We start from the raw sequence: 12,823 nt of genomic DNA on the forward strand, positions 1-12,823 counted from the left end.
GGTGTGGAAGTGCACTGCAGCAGGGGGAGGAAAGCCATCCTTCCTTGGCGCCCAGCATCTGCAAGTTTTATAGCCCTGCCGGCAGCCAGTGGCTCCTGCAGCCAGACTGAGAGCTGTCTGCCGCCCTGCTTGCCCCTCACTCCAGCCCCTGAGAAATGCTATAAATGGTAATCCATGTGCCTCTAACTAGATCGGGTTTCAGCACGGGGTCAGGACAGGCTTCTTTCTTCCCAGCTCTGTGACTTGTGAGACACCCACAATATCCTTGCTGACTTCTGTTCCAGGATCAAGGTTGTGTTCTACCTTCATCTTTTTTAGTGCTTTAAAGCTACAAACCTAAAACTTGTATATGATCAGCTAGTTAGGAAATGAAGTGTGTGTTAAGAAGTGTTTCAGAATAGATGAAAGGGCAAACTGAAGAGGTGGCTGTGTATTTATGCTTAAAAAAACCCCAGACTTCTGTGGAAGGTTGGAACAGCTTGTGTGGTCTCTTTGTAGCTGATTCCCTTAGTATTTGTAAGTGTGTGTGCTTTAAAATCAAACATGGCTTTTTTGATGTACAGTGGAAAAAGCCAAAGTAACAGGCTTTCCTTAACACGTACAATTAGTTTGTCATGACACAGGAGGCTCCTCAGGGTACACTGGAGGAAGCTGGATGTTCGGGGCCCAGGCTTTTTTCTTGAAGTCTTTGTCCATACAAACAAAACCACAAAATTACTTTTGTGTGGATCAAAGGTCTGATAGCCCCTGAGAATTCCCTGCCATATTGGAGGCTGCAGTAATAATGTGTTTATGTGCTGGGGGCTCATGGCTCAGGTGGCTCTGGCACGATGTCCACCAGGAGGCTGTGGGGCAGCAGGAGCTGGCTCAGGCGGGCACAGAGCTGAATTTGAGAGCTTCCTTGCTGCCTGCTGCCCAGGCACAGCCTTCTAAAGGAGCCAGCTTGGCTCCTGCTGCATAGAAAGTCCCAGTAAAGAATGGTCTGGAGTTCTGAAAGCCTTCTTCATAGCAGTCCAGAGGAGTGGCTTTAACCAGGCTGCCCATTGCTTTTGTTAGGCGATAGATGCAAATGCCAGGGAAAATCAGCAGGTTGGGTAACATCTCTCTACTCTTACTCTAATGGGTTTACTTGAAAAACTTTGAGCTATTATAAATCTAGGGACTTCTACCTTTTGTGTCTCTGTTTGCTGTCAGTCAGTTTGGTAAGGCTTCTGTATGTTTCTTTTGAAATTCTTGCAAAGAAGTATACAGAAAAAAACCCTTTCTATATTTAAATCACGAGGAAGCCGCCCCTTTCAGAAAGGGTGTGTGTGATATCTCCCCGCTGTGCTGAGTACAGTTGTTAGGCTCTGCACTAAAGCTGTGCTGGGATGTTGGTAGCAGGTTAAGCAGAAGTGTGAAAAGGCTCTCTGGTGTCAGTAGTATTAGATCATGGTGGGAACAGAAAAGGTTGTTTCTGCTGCTTGTGTCATGGTGCAGCAGGGCACATTGGGCGGTGTCATCAAATCATGCTGGATCACCACGTAATTGGAGACTCACGTCACAGAGCTGATTTCCAGAAACCCGTTAGCATTTCTCCCCTCTTTCCTTCCAGAAGGCTTGCTGAATTGCTGCCTAGCAATGCTTTTTAGTGCCTACCCAGCCATTCAGAGAGATATGCTAAAAGTTGTAATTGCTGTGTGTTTGTGTTGATATTTTCTTGCTCAAATTGGAAACAAGCAAGCCCATTTCTTTTATCATTCAACAGCTAGGTTTTTGGTAGCTTGCAATTCAGGGAAAAATAGAATTCTTTGTATATTTACATAACTGTTTTTAAGTGCTGAAGTGTTTGAACTAATTCTTCTGCTCTTCAGTGTTACTGTTGCAGATTCATGTAAATGCTAAGCAGTCCTAAACATGTCATTTTTAGTATATTTTGGACTGGTTACCAGGAACTGGTATGAAATTACAGTTGAAAAGTTTTAATAAAATGAAAAATGCGTCCCATACATTTTTTTTCATTTGCATGTGCTTACAAAACTGTCCACAGTAGTTTCATGCAAATTTCATTCTTGAAGAACTTTGAAAATTAGAAATGTTCTTATAAAAAGAGTGCATTTATTTAGAATATACTTTTTTTGGTATTCTATATATGTGTTACAGGGGTTTTGGCAGCTAAATATGAAATTACAAGGCTAAAGGGGAAAAATACCTTTTCCTTAAAAAGACACTTTGTGGGCCTCAAGTGTTACAGTTTATTGGTTGAATGGTCCATCAATGTTGTGTTAGTGGCTATGGGTTTTTTGGTGTCTTTTTTTCTGGGGTCTATAGCCCCAAGTTCTTTGTCTGTTTTTGTGCTCAGTCTGTTGGAATATTCCTCTGCTAGACTTAAGTGTGTTCAGGAAAAGCTGACAGCAGACCAGCTCTCCTCTAGTCCGTTTAGAGACTTGTCAGTCAACATTCCTGCTCTATTAGATCCTGCATCCTGGTGGGGAAGCTGCAAGGGAAAGAGCAAAGAGGCAATTTGCTAGAAGCACCTCTGGTGGGGAGGGGGAAGAGAGCACCTTCTTGTTGTGTGCAGTATTTGGCTGGTTTGTTTATCTGATTCCAGTGGGCGGAATGTAACCCTTCATGTTGTGAGGCGGATTGGTAAAGTTGCGGCAGCTTCACTTTGCCCATTCCCAGTTCTGCTGCTTCACTGCAGCACCTGTCCTTGAGGGCTGGGGTGTTATTACTCTTAATATTAGTTGTGTTAGAATCCTTAGTATTTCTATTTCAAAATGGAAAATGCGCATTTTAAACTCACACAGAAAACCTCCAGTACCCATAGGAATTAGTATTGTTTTCTGTGCAACAAATTAATCTGGCCTGTTGTTTAAAATCATCTTTCAGTAAATATGGATGAATATTTGAAAATTCTGGAAATTTGTCAGTTGATCCCATGATGTCACCTTGGTGTCAGATGAGCATAGGAAGTCCTTTTTGTCAGCAGCTGGGTCAAGCTCCACAGAGAAAATGTGACACAGCTGGTGACATCTTTGACTTCTGTCCTGCCGTTTCTGGATCTCCCTTCTTACATATGCGCTTGCTACTCGAGTTGCTGGTATTGTGTGCAACAGAAAATCCAGAGGGATGCCTTAGAGTTTGCACATGAGGACCATGCACTTACGCATGTGTTTTCAAAAGAGTTGTAGTGACAAAAGTGCTCTTAATACCAAGAGCCTTTGGCTGTGCAGATTGTGCCATCGTCTCCTGAAGGAAAAGTGTCTTCAGTGGTGGTGTTCACTCCTTCTTGCCTCTTTGCAGTTACACATTGTACGTGGGCAGGTCACACAGCAGGTGCTGTGGGCAGTTTTGTAATTGAAGAACTGTCTGGGGAAGCGTTTTTCCTTTTGATTTGCAAATATCTCAGTAATGCCCTGCTGGCTGCTAGGACCTGTGAGAATAGGTCATGTGAATTTTACATCTTCCGCAGTGGTATCAGTTTGTGTAGTCATCATTTTAAGTAATCACCTTGAGATTTTATCTGTGCATAGATTAAGAGATTAAAATAATAAAGATTAAATCACTATAAAGTGCTATAAAAAGCTCAATAAGTAAATTACTTAAATGAGTAAAAAAAATTAATTGCAGAACAAAATACGTCCAACAAATGGGCCGCTGTTCAACAGGATATACCAAAAACTGTTGGTTATTTTTCAAAATCAGTGAATTTATTCTCCTGAAATTCAGAAAATTAATAAATGTATCTATTTTAATCAAAATTTTTAAGTTGATTCAGTACATATATCAGAGGAGTTGGTGCTTCCCCCTTGCCTTGCCATCAACTCACTTGATACTCTTAGGTGGTGTTACTTCATTTTAAAGAATGCACTTTTGACAATAATCTCCCATTAAAGGGAAGATGTGATACTTCTTTAATGTCCTTAAAACACTTTGATAGGGTAAGAAGTGCATGAAGGAAAACCACTGAACCAAACTTTTCATAATGCTGTGATATGTACCTCAAATTATGAAATGGTTCACAGCACAGAAATATTTATGTAGACACCCCATTTTGCCTGAGTCCTTCACTTAATCTTCTACTAAAACACATTATGAAAGTAGATTTCTTTTTTGTCAAGACAGCAGGTAAGCAAGTCTAGAACAAATAAGCCTATTTTTATCAGTAAAACCCATAACCAATTTATGTAAATATTATTATAATAATGAAACATTATTTTAATACTGCAGTGGTATTCTAACAGAAAGAGTATGGCCACTGCTTTGAGAAAATTAACTCCTTGATATGTTGAGATATTTAGGACTGAAAATCATCAGGACTGGAAATCACGAGGCCATTCGAGAAGAAAGCTCCTGTATCATTGCAGTACCTGTTGGAATGGTAGGGCTGAAGAAGCCTCAGCATTGTTGCTGAAGTCACACAGAGGTCTCATGCTAGCATGATGTAATAGGGAGATACTGATGGAAAATGGATTGTTTCACTTACCAGGAAGAGCAAGTGAACTGGTTAGGCAAACTCATTTCGTAATTCCATTGACCTGTAATTGCAAATTTAAAGAGACCAGAGCCTTGCATGCCTGAGCATGGCCTTGGAGAATGAGCAAGCAGTTGTACCTTTGTCTTTTGACTTTTATCCCACAAAATCAGTTTGTGAGTGCTTGAGGAAAAATAATTCTGACCTCTCTGATTATGTGGAGTCTTTGTAAATCATACTGTTCCCACTGCTCTCAGCAGTGCAGGTGCTGGGGGTGAAGAAAGGTACAAAGACTGCATCAACAAGCAAGAGATGAACTTAAATACACTGCCATTATCTGCCCCATTTCCACCTTCAGTCAGATCTGATCATAGCCTTTAGACCCGCAAGTCACAGTTCTGTCCGCAGCAGGGGAGGGTGGGGTGGAACAGCAAGGTATGACTAAAGAAGGTTAATTTGCTGCATGTTCCCTTACTTAACATAAAGTTTTATCAAAGTATATCGTAAATATACTGCAGTTATGTAGATCAAAAGGAATGGATCTGGAAGACAATGTTGCAGTTCTGATCAGCAGAGTTAAGGAATGATTCCTGTTTTAGCTCTTCTGGCTTCTATGTAAGTTCTTGAGGATCAGATGTTAAATCCATTTCTTACACTTTAGTAAAACTAATGGGCAAGCCAAGGCTGCAGTATTGTCCCTTTGCTCCAGCACATGCTTATAGGTGTGCAGTCATCCTCACAAAAGTCACGGTATAGGAGATCCAGGCAGCAGAACAAGGCTGTTCAATTACCAGGCATTCACCTTTTCTGAAATCAGTACTGAATTTTACACACACTTTATACCAAAAGTGTATGACAAAAACATCTATGAAAATCTGTATTAATGCAGATTTTGTTCCCTTACAGTTCATAACTGAATAGCTTGGGGTTTTTTTCAGTTCAGTGATGATCATATTTTTTATTTGTTCTTTTTCTCATTTGTTTAGCATGTAATCTTGCCCAGTATTTTCTTACTATTAAAACATCTGATAAAGAGATACTGCTCATTGGTCAGTATTTGTTTTCTTTTGAAAAAGAAGCTGCAGTGGACAAAGGGGGAAAAGGTGACTCCATTTGCTGTTTTTCATAAGTAGGAATGACTAACATGGTCTTAATCTCTCTCGTAGTATATCTAGTGCCTCTCAAAACGTGAGCCTAATAAAATATTTATAAAGCCTCTGATGGAATGAGCCATGTAAGTGCAAGATAATTCTATTAATTAGGGATCTCTCAATCTCACAAATACTAAATTGGAGAGGGGTATTATCTGAATACAAAATGCACAGCTTGAGCCTTTTAATTTTTTGCTAAATAAAACAATCTTTAATATTGAAAGGATCTGTAGAGAATTGAACTATCTATACCCATATCCAGATAAACAGAAATCACACTCCCAAACGGCAGAAAAGAGCTCAATACTCCCCTCTATCCTCATGAAAAAGACCATTTGTTTTGAATATTGATTGCAGATGAGTTTTTAATATACTGAGTATGGCTGCTTGTGGATAGGGCAAGGTATGCATAATCACAATTGACTGTAAAAAAAAAATATGGCAAAACTACCTATTTCAGGTTATGTCATTTTCTATGTTTAAAGTGTATTCTTTGGTAGTGTTGTCCTGTATTTGTGTACCTGAGCTTTCTGGCAGCCAGTGGTGGGCGGGGATCTGAAGCAGAGGCCTTTGCATGGGAGGGGAGTCAGGCTCCTGGTTGGGCTCACTCACAGAACTTGCTCAGGGCTTAGAGTAACAAAGCCTCTATCAATGTATTAAAGCAAATGGCTCTTGCTGATTTGCAGGTCTTATGGCACTGAGTGAGCTATCAAATTTAGGTCTAGTAGCAGCGGACCTGTGCACTGGGTAACACAGAGACAGCTTTGTGTCCCCTTGGTTGTGCTCTGTCAAGGGTGTCTGAGCAGGAATCCTATTTACATTCTTAAGAGAGGTGATTAGTTTTCATTTGGGAGCTGAACGCCCTTTGCCCCACATGCAGGAGCACAGTAATTCTGCTCCCAGGTTGTTGAAGTCGAAGGGTGTGTAATCTAGGTAATCTCTGTCAGATCTCTCTGCCCTTTCTCTGTCCAGCTCCTATTCTTCCCTACTCCCCTCTTAGGCTCCCTTCAGCACAATAATGCATTTTCATTACACATAACTGCAGATATGTCTGGATGAGCATTCAAATGGACAAAAAATAGCCTCAGTTGCCTGGCAGAACCTGCCAAAGCACCTGGCCACCAAATCCCATCTCTGGGGTCAGAGTGAGATACACACCAGAGTTAGAAAAGTCCTGTGAGCATGGAGAAGTGGGTCAGCTCGTTCACCAGCCATTATTAATCAGTTTAGCTCCAAAGGAATTATGGTTTCTGCATTTATAGTTTTGAGCATACTTACTTTTATATATAAATTTTGATAGCTACTTCTTTGGGTTTTGTTATTAAATTAATGGATTTTACAACCATATGAGAATTTTTGTTTCCATTGTTGTCAAGAAAGGCTTGAAAACCTGCATGCCTGCAGCTGAAAATAGGAAGCAGGTCATGTGAACTTCAGAGTTGTACACAGGTATTTCAGATGCCACCACCTGTACACAAAATCTATGTCATGCAGAGTATCCGGCTCATTTGGAAGAGATGGGCTTTGTACTGGGTTTTATATACCTTGAAATTCTGGACCTGTTGGAAAGTTTTGAGAGCATACAGATGAACCTGTTTAAACTTGGCTGAAGTCTCAGGATTACCTCAAGAGTAAATACATACACTATGGGAACAGTAAAAACTTGTGTTTCCTTTTGGCACCTCTCTTCGTATGCACTGTGTTTTATGGACAATAATGAGGAATATTAATAACAAAATATTTATCTGGCTTGAAGTAATTGAAAGTACAGGGGGGTTTTTTTGAGGAGGATGTTATGAAGCAGGAGGAATATTTATGCTGTGAACTTAACTGTGTCATCCTCTTACACTGATGATACAGCTCCACCTTTGGGAGAAGTATCGCGATGCGTTTAATCCAAAGCTGCTGCTGAGAGCAGTCCTGGTACCCTCCCAGCCTTATCTTTTGTTTGCTGCTGCTTTCTTTGAGCTAGGTCTAATGATTGTGTAGTCACATAAGGGATCTCACTGGGAGCAAAGACTGAAAGTCAGCGTTTGGGAGGTTGGATCGCAGTCAGAACAGCAGGTGTGGTCTGAGGCACTGAAAGTGCTGGAGGTACATGTTTGGGCAAGGGAGCTCACAGAGACAGTGTGCCATGAGACCAAGCATTACCAACAAAATGGATCCTACGATTTAGGCCAGCTCCAGACTAGTGTTGGTGTGCAAAAATGATGTGCTGTAACACGTGCCCATTCCTGAAGGGCCTCTCCTGGAGTGGCTCACACTGCTGCTGTCTCCCCTGCTAGTGCTAGGGTTCAAGGACCTGCCCTGCCTGCCATCCTGGAGGGCCACTGCAGCTCCAGTTGGTAGTGTAGAATGGGGCTGATTTACCATGCAGGCAGGAATGTGTCCTCTTGTGCTGTGCAGGGGAGCAGGCAGGAGAAGGCAGAGGGAGGCAGAAGCATTCTAGGGCTTGTGGAACAGGAGCCCTGACTTTCTGTCCTGCAGGAGAACAGCTGCCTCCTGGATTCACTTTCCCCAGCTGGTGGGCCAGAACGTTTGCCAAGCACGCAGCCTCGCCACATGGTGTGTAGGAAGGGGTTAATTTCAGAGCGAGGAAAAGGCTACCTACATCTCTCTGTTTTCTTTTTCTGTTCACTGAAAAGCTCCCTGTGTTGCCAGTGTTTTGTGTCGCTGATGTAAAATTCCCAGACTCGTTGATTAGTGAAGCTAGACAGTAGACAGGGTCCAAGTGGCTAACCATGTGAGAAATTCAGTGACTGTAGGCTACTGTTAATTAACCTAGAATCTACAACATGGCATAATGTCTGCGTGATAAGTTATATTATCTTCAGCAGTTCAATTAAATCAAGGAGTGAGACACAGAGCAGACGTAACTCGGCAAAACAAACAGACAACTTGAGTCAGCCTTCATAATTTGCTGCGACATCACGTAAATAAATGCAATAACTTGTTTAGCATAGTTAAGCAGTTTGCTGCTCAAAAACTTATTTGCATGACATCTCATTTTGAATAGGTTAAATTGTGGCAAATTAGGTCTCTGCCTTCAGTCTGATGTATTCTACAGAAAAGAGGAAAAAAACCCTCCACCAGATATGTCATTTGCAAATTGAAATTCAACATTTGTTTTCTATAGCAGCAAACTGGAACATACGCATTTCATGTTTAAATAATTCACTTTCCATACCATTGCTGTCACGTTAGCATTTCTTGATGTGTGTGAGATAATATTAAACCTCTGTAATTATTCTTAATTTTGACTGAGATTCTTGCACTGCTTACTAGACTGTTCTGTCTAAGGTACACAAGTGTACAAATGGGTTGCAGACTTCTATATTTAGAGAAGATAAGGCCATTGTCTTTACCATGTTTCAGTGTGGGTAATTGGTTTCAGTCTGCAAAATCATATTGAATCTTGGATTGCAGGAACTGGTTTTCATCCACTTTGGTGTTGGTGAGATGACTGAGAGTACTCAATTGTGCTTTGGTATCCTTCTAAATAATAGGATCTTCATTATATACACCTTTTTAGCTCATAAGGGCCTGAATTGATATGTGAAATGAAGCTTATATTTTTGTGCCCATTGCAGGTATTTTATTGTATATCAATACTTCTGATCACTGTTTGGTTGGAAAGAAGTAACAATTTCAAGCAGTGGCTGTTATTTTGAAATGTTGGGACCAAAAGTTGCCACACCTCAGCTGTTGTATGTAACTGTAAACGCGATGGTTGTTGCCCTCCCTCCGGGAAATGACAGAGCAGTAAACATGGAATGAGCACACAGACAGTTGCAGTGGATTTGGTGAACTTGGGTCCTACTGTACCTGCATCCTCTGCCTGTATGTCCACACAAATTTACAAAAATGATCGGTTCTTTAGGCAAATAGAGCGTTTAAGCCACAGGTGGTCACGGGCAGCAGTAGATGTTCCCATCTTCTCTGGAATCCAGATAAAATGTCGGCAATCCTCAGTAAAGGGCTTTGCTGGTACAGTTTACTCTTCTTGGAGGTAGTAAAAGAGAGAACAAAAACTTTTGCTGTTGTCTCTATTCCTCTACACCAGACTGTTAATTGAAGAGCTTCATAGAAAAAAAGGTTCTGACTCTGAAACTCAGACCCTCCCTTCAGAGCATCACCTGGTGATCCCTGCAATAATGGTATACTCACAGGCATCAAGTATTTCTGTGATTTCTGTTGCACTCAGACTAAGGGAATATTAGATCTGAGGTGTTCTAAATTATTAGAGTGAAAATTTTCTAAGTTTTTTCAATTATCGAAATTGTCATGTTTCGGTAATAGTCTTCTGAAAAGCAAATGATACTGAAAGCAATCTGGTAAATAACTGCTTCATTCAGTTCATTGGCTCTGTTCATTTTGGCTTCAGATTTTATTCATTCAAATCCTCTCCACTTGCTGTAAACATGATTGCTTGCAATCATAGTACTGTTAGGTGGCCTTTCACTAGCAGCTTTGAAGGTACACCAAGATGTGTTATAACCAGATCTGGTTCATTATCACTTTTTTCTAAACCAGCTACTAATGAGGTGGATTTTTTTCCCCTTGTTTACAAGAAGCACAGTTTCAGACAAGACACTTCAGACACATGCCAGGCTTCTTCAAAATGCTGCCAGTAACTTCAGTAGAAGATGATGGAGCCATGCATGGAAAATGCTTCACAACAAAACTGATGGATGGATCTTGCATCAGCTTTGTTTTGTACTTCTGTTCTTGAATCAAGAACTGAGAATATCTCTTTAATTTTGTGTTCAGTGAATATAGTAGATGTAATATTCTTCTCAGGCAGGCATTTTGTTGTAAGGATGTGAGTGACATTGGGGCTTTTTGCTCCACGTACAGTGTTTAAGTTGTCAATAAATAAAAATCACAGTAGGCATTTGGAATGTTTTCTTACGTAACTGAGGGAAGGAATTGCACCTGCCTTCATGCTTTGGTTCATGCTGGATCTTTTGTTTGTTTTCCACAAAAGTAGCCTTGGCCTTTGTAATAAGAAAAACTGGAGGGGAGCCTGAATTTAAAATTACTTAGGAAGTCAGAAGGCTGTGAGAAATACATCCCAGACAGAACTGTGTGTGACATTGCAAGAAGTGTCTTCTGAGGACCAGGTTTTGTCTCATCCCATAAACTCCTCAAATCCTCTCCACAGAGGCAGGGCCCAGTGGTATTCTCACTTTTCCCTGTGTTTTGTTTGGGGTTTTTTAGTCTATGATGGAACTAATAGAATTGCTTATCTTGCCCAGTGAGTTTCTAAACAAGTTGCAGTTAGGCAGTTGCATTTAAGAAGTCAGGATTTCAGTATCCCTTCTGTATTTAAAGGGGTTCTGATAGAGACCCTCAGGGGTCAGTCCTGATGCAGTGAAATAACTTGCTGGAGGGTTACAGAATAAACAGTTAAAACCAAGTCATTGAGGTCACCTCTGCTTTGGCACAGGCAAGTAGAAGGAGCCTTTTTTTCCATAGGGAAATGCAAGGTTAATACATATTGAAACTTTAGTCTAGGAAAAAAATATATGGCTTTTCGGTGGTGTTATGGTAAGTAGAAATTACCTTTATGTGGTGCTAAACTGAAAATTAGGCATATGGATATGGGTGTGACCTGCTTTTTTATCTGCTAGCCTATATCTATAAAAATTGTTCTCATTCAGGTATAGTGTGTGTTTCTCAATGGGGAAATTGTCACTGTAAGCTTTAGGAGAAGATGTGTGTAGCTGGCAAGCAGCAACACTGGTGAGGATAAGCATTACATAGCTCTTACTTAGGGCTTTTGATTAGTGAATCTCAATTCATTTCCCTTCCCACAAGGAGGGAAGGCTTACTAAAAACTGTTTCACATACAGACTTGCATATCTTTCAGTGAATTTTTCCTTATGTTGTTTCTGTGTGGAAGGGGGTTTTGATTTGGGTTATTTTTTCTCTTCTGAGAGATCTGTGACCTAAGTCCTACCAGTACAGCAGGTATTCAGTAGGGTGCAATTTGTTCACCTTCTGGAAACAGTGTATTTGATATTAGCAGAGCTTACATGTGCTGTTGTGGAAGGGTTTGAAGCAACTTGTGTTTCCCCTGCACATCAAAGTGGTCTGTGGAAGGAGCAGTATTCACTGAGAGATTTGGTGTCAGGCAGTCACCTCTCTGGAGGTTTAAGTGAGGCATTCAAAAAGGCCTCCTTTTCCCTTTTATTTGGAAGATTCACAACCCAAACTGCTGGCTCTGTTCTTGGGGTCTTTTTTCCATGAAGCCTTAAAATATGGCTTCTTACATGTACTTACTTGGATTCTTAATCTGTATACACATTCATTTGACTCCTCCACCAATAATTATATGATCAGCCAGAGATGTAATTCTGAAAACCAGCCTAGGTACAGCTCTCACTGCTTGGTAGTGGGAGCTCTACCCATCTTGGTAGAGCAGAGGTAGAGACCCACTTTGCACAATGCCTGTCTGCTTTTTCAAATGCTGCTATTGTTTTAAAAATCCGTGCCCTGCATGTCAGTCATCTCTTGTTAAAACAAGGCCTCTGACCAAGAGCCTTCATTGAATAAGAATTATTTAATGTAACGTGATCCGGAAGCTCACAGACTGGGAACTCCTGAAAACCTGGCATGGGAGGATTTTTTTTTTCCCCTTCATTTGTCATAAAGCTAATATATGCAGCTACTCAGGCATGAGGGGATGAAGGGAGAAAAAATAGGCTGTGAACATTATAGTTCATCCAGATGCTTAGAAATGAGCAGTCACGTTTTCCCAAATTATGCAACGAATTTAAAAATAATGGTATATTTTAAAAATTATGCCCCTGAGATTTGTGTCTCCCGGATTAAACACTCATATCATTTTCATATTTTTCTAAGTAATTCCAGGAATTATAAAACCGCTACTTTAAAAACCCCAACAATTCCTAAATACTCTCTTTTTTGTTGTTTCCGGAATTTTCACTGAAACATCTACCATCACCAGAACTGGAGAATTCAGTAGCAATATTACTGATGTAAACTGAATTCTTTCTTTCCTGTGCCATCCCTCTGCTCCCGCTAAAATGTTGGAATACTTTGGCAGTGCAGACAGTGAGGGATGAGTGTGAACAATAGTATTAGGTAAGTTTGCTAACTTCCTCTAAAATCAGGACTTCCAGTTGTTCAGTAAAAAGGCAGAAATTAATGTGGTAGTTAAAAAAACAACATTGCGCATGCAATTTTCAAA

General features: G+C 40.7%; 1 protein-coding gene across 6 annotated transcripts in view; it reads left to right on the forward strand.

The window, feature by feature from the left end:
- The window catches only part of ZMIZ1 (zinc finger MIZ-type containing 1), a 339,556-nt gene that overhangs the window by 186,696 nt on the left and 140,037 nt on the right, over positions 1 to 12,823 (forward strand). The gene's annotated exons all lie outside the window — the stretch shown is intronic.

The sequence above is a fragment of the Prinia subflava genome, chromosome 9, assembly GCF_021018805.1.
Source record: "Prinia subflava isolate CZ2003 ecotype Zambia chromosome 9, Cam_Psub_1.2, whole genome shotgun sequence".
Classification (NCBI taxonomy): Eukaryota; Metazoa; Chordata; class Aves; order Passeriformes; family Cisticolidae; genus Prinia; species Prinia subflava.